The sequence below is a fragment of the Strix aluco genome, chromosome 3 (genome assembly GCF_031877795.1).
Source record: "Strix aluco isolate bStrAlu1 chromosome 3, bStrAlu1.hap1, whole genome shotgun sequence".
NCBI classification, from domain to species: domain Eukaryota; kingdom Metazoa; phylum Chordata; class Aves; order Strigiformes; family Strigidae; genus Strix; species Strix aluco.
In genome coordinates, this window is record NC_133933.1 from 48,765,863 (window position 1) to 48,784,140 (window position 18,278).

The window sequence follows — 18,278 nt, forward strand, 5'->3', positions numbered from 1 at the left end:
CAATAAAGCACAAATAACCTTTTAATTCTTTCTTCAAATTCTGACATACTTTCATATGAATTATTATAAATATTTTGTACATGTTCATGTACAGATTAAAATATAGACATGCCTTTTCAAACTAGGGAAAAAAACATGTTCTTGAAGACTGATGAAAAATAGCTTTGCTTTGCTCCACCGGTGAGTTAGCTGCTCTCATGATCCACAAACACTAATATTAAAATGCATAAAAACATTTTTCAATCAAATTTGAGTGACAAAACATAAAGCAGTACACATACCCTGTTGTCATTTCAATTAGCAAGAGAAAAGCTGCAGTCAGTGCAGGGGAACCCCTGAAAAGTATATATTTATAGATGGTAATTTTCCATTTTTAAAATGTGATAATTTTTTATATTCTTCATGTCCCACAGAGTAGTAGGAGAAATTACAAGTTGTCATGATGAAGAAAATGTTTTTGTGTTGTCGGGCTTGTCAGCAAAACTGGTCCTTTAAAACATGAAAATAGTTTGATTGCAACAGGAGCCGAGATCTTATTCTAAAAATCTCATCTGAATGTAATGAAAAAAAAGCACCATTTGATCAAATTACTTAAAGGATCAAGTATCTGCCAATTCCTGCCCAGAACCAATTATTTTGACTACTGGAATGTAAAGTATAGCAACAAAAAAATAAAAACCAAAAAAATTTGCATAGTCACCTTGTTTACATTAGTATTACAACACAGTAAATGTGTATCGTAGAGTGGAATACTTGGTAGCATGGACCTAAATTTGTCATTATATTTAGGGAAGTCGGGGTTTACTTCAGATTTGCTCTACTCTGTGTACAAAGACTGGGTGCCAAATAACAGCTGAGGTGTGCTTCACTACTCTCCAGGAGTGCCTGTTTCAGGTTGTTCAATTGAGAAGTCCAGTCTGCACACTTCAAAACTGCTCCAAAAGTGTGAACCAAAACAGGGAAGTGGGAGTAATCTGGAGATTAGTTTCAGCAGTGCACTCCTGATCTGAACCAACACACTACGCAGGGCCAAGAATCTAGCAGACTTCAGCTGCCTTCAGCTTGAAACTGAAGTTAACAGCACTTCTCTAGCATCAGCTCCTGCACTCATGCTCAGCAGTGCCATGCCAGAGTGCCTTAAAAGTACTGTTCCGCGTACATGAAGTGTTTCCACTTCTCCAACAGGCTCCAGATTTTTTGTAGGAAAGGCTTTCACTTATAGTTTCTGAATGGCCATCATGACTCAGCAAGAGGAACGGCAACAGTACTAACAGTCTGTGAGGCGACCTGAACCACAGGTCATTCGTGAACATACAAGGATGCTCCATGAGGTGAAGCAAAACTGCATATAATGCTGGGCCAAACCAAACAAAAACTAGTATTTTCTAATTCGGACCCAGACATTCCATGGTTCCTTTCATCAGAAAGTTCATCCATTGTCGCTCACACCACCGTGCAAGGCAGCGCATGCCCCATGCACAGACTGCAGTCTGATGGGCGTACTGAATGGCTAGCAAGCAGTAACGATTTGACGGTTTACAGTGGCTGCTGTTTTAGCTAGTATTTACCCATAGTTACTAGTTAATGAAGTGAAAAACATTGCAACCATATAGCAGTGATGCTAATGATGAAGTCATACCCACACCAGCAGTTAAGATCCATATGGGGAGGGGTAGAGGGTTATAAGGAAGTGCTCAGTACTGATACTGCAGAGAAGAAGGAGGTGTACTAGAGCAGCACAACAGTAGATGGAATTCACTGCACAGGAACCAAATGGAAACAAAAAAGTACGTACCAAAATTAGTATGTCTCTCCTACATCTGAGATGATTATTAGCAAGTGTTTGGTGCAATACTGTCTCTTCTCAACAGAAGTATCAGAGAGAAATACAGCTCAAAAGTTAATAACTTTAAGTGGAAAATGATAATGTTCTTTCATGCTACCACCCAACACTGGATCTTGCTAATCCTGCCTGGATAATTATGTATGAGTAAAGCAGACATTATCAACCCAAGGGAACTGTTAGACCCTTCCAGCACAGTCTACACAAAAGCACACGTTGCTCGTCACCAAGAAAGGATCTACCACATGCAAGACAAGGGTGGCAGGACTCCAGGCCAGGCACATACTCCATTCCAGGGCTACTGAACATGCCTTTAAAAAGGGCACGCTCTCTGCAGGAAGAGCGTGGGTTCTCCAGGCACTCAGCTGGCAAAGCTTTCCCACTTACCCTGCGAGAGCAGACTTTTCAAACCCTAGCTGTAAGCTACACGGCTCCTATCAAACTGTCCATTGAGAAACTCCTTTTTGTTGTGACATGCTAAACCTTCAGCCCGACATGAGGTTTGTGTGGGCTGGACCTGTGCTCCCACAGAGCCCTGACAACTTTGGTCATGTTTTTTTGAAGTGACATGTCATTAAAGACTTCACGCCCTCTGTATGCTTCACCCAGTGCTCAAGGCAGGAGCAAAGCCTAAATATGCGAGTGCCTTCAGCAGACAGAGGTCTGTTAAACCTCCGTGGCAAAGCATTCAGACTTCTATCACAGACGATAGTCAAGAGATAGGCATGCATTTCTGGGTTGGCTGTTTAGGTTTGGTTTTTTGTTGCTGTTGTTTTTTTAAAGTTAACAGCACTTTTTTTTTTTTTTAAACCTGAAGTCTTTATACTAGAAATTGGTTCCTCTTAGTGTTATCCTGGATTTAACACTCTATAAGGGTTAAACTGCAATCAAACCAGGATCTGTCTGGTGTTGGGATATTTTTCCCTCCACAGACCTCTCAATAACCGCATATTTCTAGAAATACCAATCCAAAACACAAACATCACTTTTTAGATCTGCCTCTAGCAAAGATTTAGCATAAGTAAAGAAACCTGTATCTTGTTTGAACAGTTATTTTCCCTGTTATCTCAGATTAATTTTTCAGTGCAGGAAAAAAAAAAGAAAATGACAAAAGTCTGCTGAATAAAACCCAACCAACAGGTCAAAAGCAAGGTGAGACTTCCTGAGGGCTCCTCTGAGAATTCAGTCAGGAAAATTCCAATTATTCTTTTATTGGTTTACTTGCCCGCTAGGCAACAGATGGTCAAAAATCTGTATCAAAGTAGGGGCCCCACCAACAAACTACTTCATTATGAATGTTTTCTGATAGAACAAAGTCTGTAAGTCTCAGAAACTTAAATTTGATAAAAGAGAAATAGCAATGAGCTTTATTACGAAAGCTTTACTTGTAGTCCTCAGAAATGTTAGAAAACAAGACGAGGTTTTGTGCTGGTCTTTTGTCAAGGGTTTTTTGCACTGTTATGTTCAGCAATGTGTGCAGCAGCACTCCCACAGTAATGGACTTTTTAAAGCCACTGATCACCAAGATTAACATGCAATTAAAGAAACATTAAAAGCCTTCATTAAAAGCCTTAAGAACTTCAACACCAACTTCAAGGTATTGGAAGTGGTACAAGCCTTTCTGCAGTTCTTCCTGGAATCCACATCCTCAAATATTCAAAGTAGGAAAAAAATCTTAATATGGACAATGTTCTGGCAGAGAAACCATGAAAGAGAAAACATTATTGACTAGATTTAGCCAGTAGCTTGTCCATGACAGTGATCTTCTAATTTCTCATGTTAATTTGCTAAAAAGCATGATGAGACTTTCACCTTGACTGTTCCATAAAGGTGATGTGCTTTACACAATAGTAATGCTTCCAGATTTTGTCTTTAGATATGGCAGTCTGCACCTATGGAAAAACTCATTTTAGCACCTAAGACACATTTACCTGGCAGCAAAGCTGAGAGGAAACACACTTTCTGAAGGGACTGGTGGAAGATGGAGCTTTTTCTTTCCAGAAAAGGTCTGGAACCATGGTTTCATTTCATGCTACAACTTTCTCTTTCCCCACCCCCTCTAATTTTCCTGTAACAGGTTTTAAAGTTCTATCAATTACTTCAGCCTTCCACCACTTGAACGACCTTGTTTGTGCATGGTGTACCACAGGGATGTGCCAGCTGCTGTCGCTGAGCCCAGCACCTGTGCAGTATGGTACTCTACTTGAAGCCTGGTGCAATTTACTGGGAGAGGTTTCTAAAAATTGATAATTTGCACCTGTTACCATCCCAAATGCACCTTGGGATGTGTCAAAAGCTTTGAATGTGTTTCAGTGGCACTTACTGCAGTGCTTTAATCACATATCCAATTAGTGAAGAATACCTATCTAGTCTTGCTAAGTTATCATTTCTTGCACTGAAATGAGCCAGATTTGTTCTTCCTACCATCTGGGAATAAAAAGAAACAACCAGCTGCAAATTAGTATGCTTCCCACCTCCACTTCTGAAACAAAAATTGCTTTATTGCACCATCAGAAAGAACAGAGCATGAAAACAGTGAATGAAACTGGTATTGTGGGCAGTAAGGAATTATCACACAACATTAAAAAATTAGGCCATTTCATGCTGTGGAGTTAAAATCAGATCTGTAAGCAGCATCTTTGCATTAAAATGCAACCTCACATGGAAGAAAGTGTTATCTACTAGATACAGCAGGGGAATAGGAATTTATACTTCTAATCTTGTTATCGATTTAATATGTGGAACTCAGGGAAATTACTAGCATCATCTCCCTTGTCTGGCAGAGAAAGACACATAGTCCTTACCTATCTTTGTAAGATACATCAATATTTCGTATTGTCGTGGTTTAACCCCAGCCGGCAACTAAGCACCACACAGCTGCTTGCTCACTCTCCACCCCCCCATCCCCCCCCAGTGGGATGGGGGAGAGGGAATCAGAAGAGTAAAAGTGAGAAGACTCGTGGGTTGAGACAAAGACATTTTAATAGGTAAAGCAAAAACCACGCACACAAGCAAAGCGAAACAAGGAACTCATTTACCACTTCCCATCAGCAGGCAGGTGTTCAGCCACCTCCAGGGAAGCAAGGCTCCATCATGTGTAAGAGTTACTTGGAAAGACAAATGCCATCACTCCAAACGTGTCCCCCTTCCTTCTTCCTCCCCCAGCTTTATACGCTGAACACAACATCATATGGTATGGAATATCTCTTTGGTCAGTTGGGGTCAGCTGTCCTGGCTGCATCCCCTCCCAACTTCTTGTGCACCCCCAGTCTACTCATTGGCAGGGTGGTGTGAAAAGCAGAAGAGTCCTTGACAGTGTAAGCACTGCCCAGCAACAACTAAAACATCAGTGCGTTATCAACATCATTCTCATCCTATACCAACTACCAAGAGGAAAATTAACTCTATCCCAGCCGAAATCAGGACACATACATAAATCAATCAGACATCATAATGCATTTGCACACAAATAAATCCTATTTCTGTCTTCTGTTTTAATAGCTAGTTCTTGGAAACATGAAGAATTCAACAGCACATAAAGCAAAATAGAAGCACATCAATTTAACACAAAGAGCAAGAATCACTAAAGGAACTAACAAAACCACACAGAACTCAAGCGCATCAGTCTCCACTTTTATATGTGACATATTTCATCTGGAATATTCATTTCTAACTTAAAAATAATAAAGAGAAATTAAGAGACAATATTTACAGAAGGGTCAAAATGAGATGCTTTTTCAGACGAGATGGTTAGGTCTAAACTCTAAATCACAGTCCTAAATATGATGCTTGATGGTACTCTGCCATCTGAATGTGGCCTAGCTGAATATACTCAGTTTCATGCTCAAAACAGAAGATTAATTTGCAAGGCCCAATGCGGAAATACTTCAACTGTTGTGAGAACTAGCTTAGTGTACCATAAGCAAGTTTTACAGATACACTAGTCCTATTGAATCATTCACATGTTTATGACATCCTGCACAGCAAACACTAATTGTGGGAACCATAAATCTGACTAGTTACACTGGAATCAGGATACCCAGGACAATCACAACTGTGTGTCTTACCAATAAAGGGAAAGTTGCACATACTATTTATGTTCATAAGATGATGAAACGTTTGGGTTTGCTTATCTAGAAGAAGTTATTTAGAAATAGTGATGTAGCATTTAGAAAGGCAAACTACAGATACAAGACATTTAGTCAGCAATGTGAAGACACAAACAGAGCAACTTAAATGCTGTGTTGTTTTCAAACACTATATTGTCTGTTTAGATTAATGGCAATTTATTTTAAAATGGTGAACCTCTCTTCAGTTTGTTAGAGAAATGTGTCTTGGTGGATATTTGATGTTTCCAGAAATTCTTACGACTATAGGATGATTTTCCTAGTGCAAATACATCATTCTAGCCTCTCAGGGACATAATAAGATAGCCCTGCATATAATGAAAGCAGGCAACATTAAATCAGTAGGACAGTTCAACAAAAATGCTCCACTGCCCCATCACAATTCTGGACCCACCATGTCAAGTCAAAAACCGTCAACACTGACCAATAAGTCTGAGTCCCATTTCCTTAAACTCCATTACGTGAAGGTAGCACACAAGACTGAATCATACTAAGGTTTCTCATGTTCAGCACCCTCCTGCCAGTGGCCAACATGAAAAAGGATGGATCGATGCAACCTGTGACTCTCTGAGGAAAGTGGGTTGTTGCAGGTGGCATCTCAGAGATCTGTATAGAGGGAGAGGGAATGTAAACTGGTTGATAATTCCAAAATAAAGGCCTATCATTGAAGAGCCTGGGCAGCAATGCATAAATTGACAGTTAACACATCTTTTCAAGGGAGAAAAGTATTTGCAAGTGTCTGGTCCTATGAATGCATCCAGTTTCTTGTAACTGTCAATGATCAGATTTTGTAAACCAGTTACAGTAACTAAACACAACAGTATGACTGCATTACTTCCTTACTAGTTTCAAGGATAATGCAATTTATCACATAACACTAGTTACCCAGTGGGAAAAAATAAAGTTCCCCTTCAGATGTGTGTACCTGAGGTGTACCAGAGAGAAATACTGTAGTGGTGGCATCTGTATTAACAAGAGGACTCCTGATAAATTCTTTCAGCTTTGCTAGCTGTCATTTTAATCCTGCTTGAAATAATGCTCCTTTACAAGGGGCAGCCAGCAATTGTCAAATGCATTATCATTACAGGGAACATGTTCTTAGGTTGCCAGTTCCTTTCTTACATCTGTTGTTAATTTGGCTGTGCATTTCTGATTCTTTCCATGCTTTCACCAAATTCTTACGTGAAATGTCTAATTTAATCCTAGAGTTACTGCTGAGAAAGAAGATCCTTTTCTCAATGTGGGTCTACCCTCTCTTGCATTGGCTGTAGTTTACCTGACTGCAATTGCTCAGAGCAAACTAATCCAGCATCAAGTGAATACATTTCTTCCAGTCTGATAAACTGACTTGGCTTACTGTTGTGGTCCAGTAGGCAACAGTCCTAGCACAGGGAATAAGGTTGGACCATAGGGTGGGAATCAGGAGTCCAAGACATCTTCCTTCCGCTGGCAGCACTGTTAGGTAGGCTCAGTCTATTCTGTTTTACATCACCCTGAGCAAACATTTTACTAGGTATTAGGAGAGGCAATCAGCATGCTAAAGCAGAACAAACACTGCCTTCTTCCCACAAAGGCTACTCACACATTTGCTTATGTGGGCTGTACTAACTGATGCTTAGTTTGTTTTCTACACACAGTACACAACTGAAGGATTTCCTAGAAGGGAGTGGCAATTATTTCTGCAGTCTCCACTGAAGGAAAGATACAGAAATGTGCATTGCACACTTTGATATGCCTTCTGTGAGTCCCTATTCAAGTACCTGCAATTTCCTCTAATATTACTGAGCCGAAAAACTATTACTGAAGGAAAGGAAAAAAGAATATCCAATACAAGAAAATGAAAGCATGCTGGAGTACATCCACAGGATGGGAAATCAGCTTACTGTATGGGAATGCAGCCTAGCAGTGGGAGCAGAGAACTGCAGGACAAAATTCACAGGCTCCTATTCTCAACTATACTAATGGCTCTTACATAATATTTCACCAGTGTTTTTCCTCTTTGTCTTAGTTCATCCGTTTTGCAAAGTGCATACAGAAATATCACTCTAATCGCACAAGATGCAGAACATAATAAAAGTGTTCTAATCAGTAAAGCAGTTCCTGGTATGAGCATGCTTCAGCTTCTGCTGATAAAAAATGGTTCAGAAATGTGAAAGATTATCACCATCTCCCTCATGGCATCTAAGGACATGGTATAAATGCAAGGCTAAAATCTGGCACTCCAACTTCTGTTGAAGATGTTGAGAGAGTTTCTATCTTCTGCTTTGGTTGAGATTCATGGCTAATAATAATTTCTAGTGTAAATGACATCTTCCTCGAAGCAGCATACAAAATTCTGTCAGGTGGCAATTACTCCCAGACTGAACATTAAGCTGGCTTCACTTAATACAAATAGCTGTACTAAAAGATATGACTAAAAGATAAAGATTTATCTTTGCACTATAGATAGGCAGAATGTAAATGCATAACAACTCCAATAATGAATTAAGGCAGGATTTTGCCCTTAGATTTACTCTCTTCTTATCAACATGAATTGTTGATTCATGCAAAGAAACATCATGTAGTGTTCACGGTTCTTTGCTTGCCCAACTGGAGTTGCAGCAGTGGACCAGAAGCCAGGTTGGAGGTCTGGATTTCTCAACAGATGTGCAGATGCACATAGGTAAATTAAACAATCTCATACCCTCACATAAGAGGGCTTCATTGCTAACTATTAATCATTCAAATGATTTCCAGCATTTTGCATTCATTTCTGTGCATCACTCTTACGGTTTACAGTCTTTCAAACAGTAACACAATGATACATCTTTGAGCCTTAGTCATTTTTGCTATACTACTGAGTCAGCATTCCAATACTAAATAAAAATATAGTAATGAAAATAAGTAACAAGACATGCTGTGACATGTTTAAAATGTAATTGCCCATGAGTAAGTCGTACAGCCTAGAGCTTCCACAACTCTACAAGAGAAGGAAGTTCTCTGGTTTGGTTTAGGGTTTTCCCATTTCCTTTAGGCTGTAGGCTTCAAAGGGAAAGGTCTATGCTGTTCTTGTACAACACGCAGTTGGGTAAATAGCTACTTAAATAATATATACGGAGTAGAGATTTCACGGCCTTGTCACATTAATCTTTAATACAACAAGCAATTTTTAGGGGTCTTCTTCCCCTTTTATGAAGTGAGATGTATAGGATTGTACAATGAAGTCCCCAAGAGTTAAACATTCAAGCTACTTCATTTTTTAGCAGATCTCTGAACACAAGGCTTTTTTTCACAACAGCTTTCTTTAAATCCATGTATAGTACGACCCTGCCTATTGGGGAGGAGGTGAAATAAGAATCTTTGCCTTGCCTTTGCATTTGTTGACTCTGAAGTAATGAACCCCTTTTCAAACTACATTGCAAACAAAGGAGGATACCTATTGCAGCTTGCCTCTGGACTTTGGCACGAATACTGCATGTTGCAATGTCTAAGCCTGCCAATCACATTTTAAAAGCTCGACTGAGCAAAATATGTGTTCACAGTGTGTCATATAGGTTTAAAATAACAAAGAAAGTAAAAGACCAAGTGTCACATAAGAGACAATTCAGTACAGGCTTTAAAATAAAAACGTGTAAGCCCCATTCTAGCCAGTGCTGCCATCATTTGAGGTCTTCTGAAAGAACACTTTTGCCTCTTAATGCTGAGAAATCGTCTCACATTTTAAAATAATTATAGTTTTAGTATGTATTTAGCCCTTGTGTGTGTAACAAAAAGGGAGAAGAACTTTCTGATACAATAGTAAATTTTACAATTCTTGTTGAGCTGGCTGCCTCCTTTTGCCTTGATGCAGGAGACCTTTTCCCTGCAATTCTGTGTTTAGCTTAGCTTCAGGATACTCATGCGTCACCTTTAGGCACATTACTACAGAAAAGAAGATGCAAAAGCAGATGTGCACTTGTGACAGAATTCCCAGAAGGCTTTGCAGTTGTGTAATTTTCTGTAGGGCAGACTATTTTTTTTTCCCCAGCAGACCATGTGTTCATACTTTTAGTCTCACTGCATGAAAAAACTGGTACACAACTTTTACCAACATTGCAAGAAACATACAGAAGCAAATGTGTAACTTATTCACTATTTTAATGATATACAGTCATATCAGCTAAATGCAGTGCCTTTACTGTAAACACTGCATGAAGAATATTTAACCTCTAAATAAAATATTTCCAGTAAAGTTGGGAAAAGGATTCCTTTTATGGTCATTTCAGCATACAACTAACAATATCATACAGCCAGTACAACAAAGAAACTAAGTCTCAAAACCTAAGTGCTGACTGAAATGAATTTTCTATTGCAAAAACCAGAATTCTGAAGCTAGATTCATCTATCATTAGAATTAAGCTTCTGCTTATAAAAAAATATGTAAAGAACAGTACAATGTATGTCTTATCTCTATCATTTCAATATCTAGCTCTGGTTGGTCCCCCTCCCCCCCTTAAACCAACTCATATTTCTACTCTTAGAAACCATTAGTGAAGTAGCTACTGTTAAAGAATTTAAGGTTATTTAGCCGATTCGATTTAAACAGTCTTTAAATAATTGAAAGTCACAGAAGCAGGTACTCACATAGCACATGTAGCATGAAATTCAGAGGTACATTTTAACCTTTTCAATTTAGCTTCTGGAATTATTTTTACCATCTTCAGAAAATACATTCAGTATGTGGAACACGAAATGCATGAGGAGCAAAGAGATGACAAAACTCTATTCTCATGGTACCAGTTCTCTCAAAAACTGCATTTGCAACAGTATTAAATTATGCTTAAAAACACTCTGTATAGCAGTTCTGATTACTCCAAAAGTTTTTGCTTTGTAGCAGTGGACAGTAAAAAGATGCAGAAAGCCTCTACTCCCTGTTAGCCTAACAACAGTCTGGATTCATGATTTTCAGGAGAAAGATGGAAAACTGCTATTAAAGTTTCTACTGGTAAATAGTACGCAACTTTGTCAGAGGGCACAGCCTCACTTTCTCACACGCAAGCAGAGCGGTACTCAGAAGACTACTAGGTTGGCTTGTTCCACTGGCAAAACCTGTTTCCCAGCCCAACCTCCTCCCCCAGCTGCTGCCAGGGAATACTGCCTAAGTGACCTCCTTGCTTCCGCATCTGCATCCCCCAGTTCCTCAAGGATGCTTCTGGCACAGAAGCCACTGGCACAGAATCCATTTAGAGTACAGACTATGGTAATACCGAGGAAGCATCAGTTAGTAAACGTTTGGGGTCTGGTGACAGCTGGTGTACCACTTTGATTCATATGTGCTTTCCCTGCAAGGAAGTTTTCATATTCTGTTTTCAGAGATGAATGTGGGGGTTTTTTTTCTTTCCACAGGACAGAAAATCCATATGTTCTTGCAAAAGCCACTCAGATACTTTTCTGAAGCACAGCCACTTGAAAAGCTTTGCTCCACTCATTCCTTTCAGTCCTGGTCTTAACCAGGACCACATCGCTGTTTTGTCCTCCTAAGAAACGCAATCTGTTTAAGGTTTCAGCTAGGTTCTTAAGTGAAAAAGCAAACTGACACATTTTTCCCAGGGTCTTCTGGGTCACCAGCAGTAACTACTCTAGGAGTTCAGTTGAATTTTGTACAAATATCATAAACTTCAAGCAGCTGAGCTCAGATCCAGAGAGACAGTAGGAATTTAGGTAGCTAATTCCAGAGACACTTTTTATTGCTATTCTTTAATCCTGAAGGCATCAAAACTCTCATAGGTATCCTAATTTTTCTCAAATTGCTAAAATTCCACTTCTGCACATGCCAAGAAACATCCTGGTCTTCATATGGCTTAGCAGCTCATGGTCTACTTTATAATTATGCTGCAGCAGTGGCTAAAGTAGACATTTCTCCATAGATCATGAGGTTCTTCTATCCAAAAACCCCATAGATTATTAAACTGATGATGCAGCAGGCCAAAGTGAAACAAAGAAAGAACAAAAAACAGCCAACAAATAAATGAAAACAGGAGAAACTACAGATTTGAAAGAAGACTTATTTTAAATTGCATCCACATAAAGTGAAAATCCTAGTCTGCAATGGTCAGGAACTGCAGGATTTGATTGTTAAGTTTTAGAAGTTCTGCTCTGGAAGTGTACACAACTTTTAGCTGAGGATTTGATTTGGAGATGTCAGTAGAATGGTAATAAAAATTCCAGCTTTGCAAAAGGATTACAAATAGAAACTTTTTAATGAAAAGCAATTTCTTGAGAGATTACTCTCTTCCTTTCAATAAAGATGTAAATACCACAGAGCAAAATAAAGCCAGAGTAATAATTATAAATAATAATAATGTAACAGGAGGCCATGTAATCCTATGACAAACAGCAAATAATTTTAACCTAGCTAAATCAGGAAAAAAACAGAGAAATTGCAAAGTTAACGTTTAAAAAAATGAGTCAATAAGCCAAGGGCAGAACACCATTAACTCAGTGCTGACCCCAGCTACACTCTGGGTATTATACCAAGTTCAAGGACTGGTTTTGTGGGGGGATTTTTGTTTTGTTTTTTTTATTTCAGCATAGGAAGAATGACCCTAGACCTGACATAGGACTACAGGGACAGCAGCTGCAGTCCTTCACCTGTGGAGAGCTGCTGGGCTGTCTCCTTATCACTGGGAATTTAGCAAGGCAGGTAGAGCAGCAGGATGCAGAAGCGAGGACAGAGCTTGTAAGAGACACTCCATCCATCAGCAGCCAGCAGTGCTCCAAACAATAATACGGTCATGCTAATCCATGGCTTCTCCAATTTCTGCCAGGAGATGGTTTTTACTACTCATTGGCCTGCAAAGCATAAACATCATCAGATTAGAGCTACTCTTGCCACCCTTTCTTTCAGCAAACACAAGCAGGAGTTTGGCACAGCTGACTGCTGTACTCACATGAGGAACCAGGAACTGCTACCCTGCCTGGAACACAAGACAGGACAGACCCGGATTTCCTCTCCACTACTGCCTACTTCAGTAGAGAAAACATCTCTTGTGTGTCCCTTTGTCCTGGACTCACGAGAGAGAATGTGACCGGTCTGTTGTCTGTAACTGTCAACTCTGGTAACTAAAGAGTGGCTTGCATCCTGAAGCACAGAGACTAATATCCTTTTGAAAAAGTTTATTATCATTAATTTTGACAAATACAGGTATTTTTGAGCTCTTCATACAAGATATTTTTGGTTTGTGGGGTTTTTTGTGGGTTTGCTTGGTTGTTTTTTTAAACTTGTTAAATCCCTTCTTTTCTTTGATTATTTGATTATTTTTTGATTTTGATGATTATTTTTTTAAAGTTTTCTTGAATGCTCCCATGTTTTTGTGTTGTAAGGCTGGGAGACCAGAAGCATCCAGTCTTTCTCAGTATTAGTCTATACATATTAATCTTACTTCCTCTTACAGCTCTCCTAGATGGTAGTCTTTTGGGCTCTTCTTAAAGACAGCTAGAAAGCCTTAGTTCGGATCCTTGTCCCGAGAATGGCATTAAGCAGAACTCAACTGAAACCTCCCAGATCCCAGGAGACAGCATCTTAACCCTGGGGCCAGACTAGAACATGACAGCAGCAATTCTGGAGCTGCTCTATGCTGTATAAAATACAGGAATTTTCCCTGAGAGGAAAGCAGACACACAGGCAGACAGAATGACTCTATCACTTTGTGTTATACTACTTAATCCAAAAGGTGGGATGCCTGTTTCCAGGACAGGCTACTGATCTATCTAGAAGGAGACAGCCTAGGTGACAGCAGCTATGACTACCCTGTCCCAGAACACCCTGTAGCATTCAACCACTCTGCTGCAGCTCGGGTTCAAGTCCTTCCAGAAAAAGGAGGGAAAAGAATGTGGTTTCTCACATCCTAAGTCAGTGCCCAAACAGTTGGCTTATTGAATGTAATCCTTCTCCTCTGGCATCTTTCTCAACCTACTTCTTCATTTGCTTTGGTTTTCTTAGAAGCACTCCAGTATAAAAACCACTCTGTTGCAGAGCGCTGCACAATCTCGCTTTGTCTCCCAGACCATCCTCGGCAAATTACCTTTTCCTGTAGATGTCGTTGCTAAGTAACAAACAACTCTTAAAAGAGAAACAAAGTTCCTTCCCAAAGTTTGGCACCCCCACCCTCGTGTACAGCTGTAATTTTATCACAGGTGCTTAAATGATCTGTGAGTGTTACAGTCAGAGCAGGAGTACAACGAAGCTTCAGTTTTCTGCTGGAGTCAAGAGGGGACTACTAGTGAGATAGATCTGAGTTCAAACCATCACCAAGTTTGTACATTTTCATACAACAGGCAACAAAGAATCTTGACAAATCTCCAGACATACATTTGGTATGAATTATGAAATGTATTTATTTGGTGTATATTAGTGAGCTAATACAGGCATCCTCAGGGACACAAGCCACATATTCTGATGCCAGCAAAATAAAATATGCATTTTACATTAAATTCAAGTATGGGACAAAAAATTCTGTTTTCCTTAAAGCCTCTGGAAGCTATCCTCTTTCCAATTAAGTTAAATACTCATTCTTCCATAAGGTATGAAAGAACCAAGCAGCCTCTTCCACCTCAGGGCTCTACTTCAACAGCCTAAGACATCATGATGCTTTCATGGCATTCCCTAATCTTCCCTGGATTTGTTAAGACCTGTATTGCACACTAATCACCCACTGGATGTGGGGTCTGTTCCCCTGAGGGGAAGAAAAGTGAGAAAGACCAATTATTGACAGAAGAATATGGAGAAAGTGATGGAGACTGACAGGTTTCTCCCTCATCTCTTCATAGGGACTGCACCTTCTTTTGCAGTACATCCGCTGACTCCAGCATAATCTCCCAGCCTGTTACTTTTCATAAATAAAGGCATAGTTTAGTTTCTCTTGCAAGTCACCAGTAGCAATGCTTATGACAATCAGACCTAACAGAAAATGCTCTTATGAATCAAATGATATATGCATGAACACCTCATACTGCTTGCCAGTAAGACTCATATAAGCTATTTAACTTGAATGCAAAACTTTCCCTGAAAGCCATATTGTTTCTTTACGAGTCCCTCAACCAAGCAGTTTCAACAGTTTCAGTCACTGTCAGCATTTAGCTACAACTACTGCATAGATGCTCCTTACTCTCTTCAGAATACAGCAAGCAGAAATCTGAATTCAGCACATCATGGATCTTGGGTGTCACTCCTTGCAACGCAGCATAATACACCCATCCTCAGCACCCACATTGAAACGGGTACGGGCTAAATACCGGAGAAGACGCTGATACACAGTAACCACCTTGCAGACAACCACATTAGGGGCTTCAGAATACAGCGGTTGAGTACTAATAGCCCTCTCCTCCCTTCTCTTACCGTCTTGACTCCTGTGGCTCGCATGAGAGTCCAGCCTGATCTTAACCAAAAAATGAAAAACATGCATTGCCATCATAGAAGATGCAACTTCTCCACACCCTTCCTCTGCAAATCCCTAGATCAGGACAAGGCTATCCTAGCTTCCTTTTAATGTGTGCCTTGCCAACTATCACAACAGAGAAGGATCCAAAGAAGCTCTTTCTCAACATCCCTCTGGTATCCAAATGTTAAATGAAATCTACAGTCACATTTGTGATGGAGGCAAAATTACTCAAAGCTGGACAGTCACAATAAGACTTATGGTCCTTTTGCATAAAATGTTGTGGGGTATCCTTACACTGAGACGACCCTTTCCAAAAACAAATATAAAAAAAAACAGGCTCTAAATTCCTAAGTTGGCATCCCCTTTCCTTCCCCGTCTATTTTTCTTCAACAGAAGCCACTTTACTCTTCATATCTTGCAACACAATCAATATCAATTTCTTGTTTTATTCCACTCTGCTTCGTGTAGTGCAGTATTCCCATATTGCACCAATATGGGATAAGGTCTTAGAGACTAACAGCATGCCAAGAACAGTGAAAACACGCTACCTGAGAGAGCGAGCATAAAAAATTACTTCATTTTTATTTTTAGAAATAGAACATATTCGTACAGATGGCCCCACAACAAAGTCAACCCGAAACAACTGCTTCAGCAAGATCATTCATGACATCTAGCACTGAGACAAGCAATGACCGTAGATGTGCATAAGGCCATAATTACAGAGAGTTTCCGAGACAGATGCTATTTAAATGCACACAATTGTATATTCTTAGTGTTTACGTTGTCAATGATTAATGACCAAATTGCTTCCTCTTGCACACTGCTCATATGGCATTCTGCATGACTGCTTAAGTTGCATAAAGAGGAATAAAGTTGTTAGAGGAGAAACCTGCTGCCAGTCACTTCTATAATCTGCTGAAGCCTCACCCCCAGTCCATTTCACTGCCCTTTGTTTGCCCGTCCTTCAGGCAGCTTGTGACAGTCCTGTGACAGTCCATGTGCAGCAATATAAATTGCTTTCAAGTAACAATTTGCCTTACTGTGTTTATTATGCAAACTCCCTCCATTTAAGAATTTTTCCAGATTCTTAACTGGCTTTATCATTTTCTTCAAGGATTTTGTCTAGTGAGTAAGAAGCCAAAGAGTATAATAAGAATGGGAGGGAACAAGAAGTGGCGTTGGGGATGCTAAAATTAAACACTTTCCCTCCATGCTTTATATAGAAAACTAAAAGGCTATGAAATAAGCCTCGTCCTCTGTACAAGGGGTAGGTGTGCATTTATTTACATGATGAATGACAAATTCAGTCAGCTGTACATAAGGCATATCCCAGTGTTCCCTGTAATTTCAGTCACACACAGAAGCAACCTTCAGTTGGTGCCATCAGTACCACGGTTCTTGCGCTTACTGTACTCAGTAAAGAGAGCACGTTTCAGGTGTACAATTTCAGGTGTACAATAATAATATAGCATTTTTTGAATGTTCAAACACTTCTGAACACCTGTTTTTGAGATGACCAGGCAGGTTCTGCTTCTTGCTTGTCTTTCATTTTAATGACCATTTCAAAAGACTTCAAAGATTTCTTGCGCAGGTGCAGAGTAAATTGGGGGGAAAAAAAATGAACCTCACCAGAAATCTGTGCACTCTGGGAAGAATTTGAGCAAGTGTTGGACGTACTATATTTGTCTGGATTTATACTTGTCTACTTGTACAAGTTCTCATTTATATTAAATACAAAACAAGTGAAGCTAAAGGCCACTGCATAAAACAAGAAACAGGGATTTTGTCAAAAGGGGCCTGAGGCAAAGGACTATGGGACATAGAAGGAAGTACCAACCGTTTCATGCCTGGTCTTTTACATCAATGACTAGATGAACTTCAGTTTCTGAAATTCACAGAAATAATGATAACGCATGCATTTCGGATCTCTGTGTTTCCTAAGCATACGCCATTTAAGTGGAGTTTTCTAAAAGGTTTTCAATTTGGACAATGGTACCTTGTGTTTTCCTTGTAGGGCCTCTATGATCAAATCTGCTACCCATGCAGAGTCAGGTTATGCCTTGCCCTTAAGCAGATGTGCAGTGGAAAAGAGATATCTCTGCCTGAACTGTACCACCGAATCCTGTAGTTGTGTCTTAGCAGGCAGTACTGAAGTGTTACCAACCCAGTCCCATCCCGCTGTCCTGATGGTGAATATTTTTTGATTGATTCATCTCCAAAATCAATATTGCCAGATTTAAAAATAAGAAACTGCAAGGATTGTGGATTAGATTTTTGTCTGATTAAAAAAAAAAAAAAAGAGAAGCTACATACTCTACACTGTATGAGAACAAATAGAAAAGCAGGAGCTTTTTTTAATATCCTTTTTTTGAAAATGTAGGTTATTATCTTACAGAAAATATAATCTGGATACAAAAATAGCTCTTGGACAAAGTAATTTACATTCTATAGTACCAGACAATGTGACTGATTAGGAATGGAAACAGGCATCATAAGGTCAATTCAGCACCTTAAGTTTAAAGCGCTTTATGGTTTTAATGAAAGAAAAAAAAGATTTACATGCTGAAGTATTATCGCAATTCCATGCTCTTCTCACCAGTAGTATTACTACACATTCATTAATGCTTAGAAACTTATTCATTGAAAACATTTAACTGCCACAAGGATGTCACTTTCACTCTTCTTAACTCTAGTTATTAAGACTGGGGGGGGGTGTGGGGTGTGTTACAGGGAAACCCATAACCCTATTTTACTTTTTTTAAAAAAACAACCTCCTTACAACAAGCAGACAACCTGATCTGTATACTCAATGACAACTATTTTTAGGACAACCATTAGCTGTTTGAAACTGGTCAGGAAGCACCAAAATAAGATCAAGTAAATTATTAAATGTCATTATTGATATCAGCA

The 18,278-nt window shown here is 39.5% G+C and overlaps 1 protein-coding gene across 1 annotated transcript in view; it reads right to left on the reverse strand.

The window, feature by feature from the left end:
* Positions 1-18,278, reverse strand: part of KCNK1 (potassium two pore domain channel subfamily K member 1) — a 35,772-nt gene that overhangs the window by 15,566 nt on the left and 1,928 nt on the right. The gene's annotated exons all lie outside the window — the stretch shown is intronic.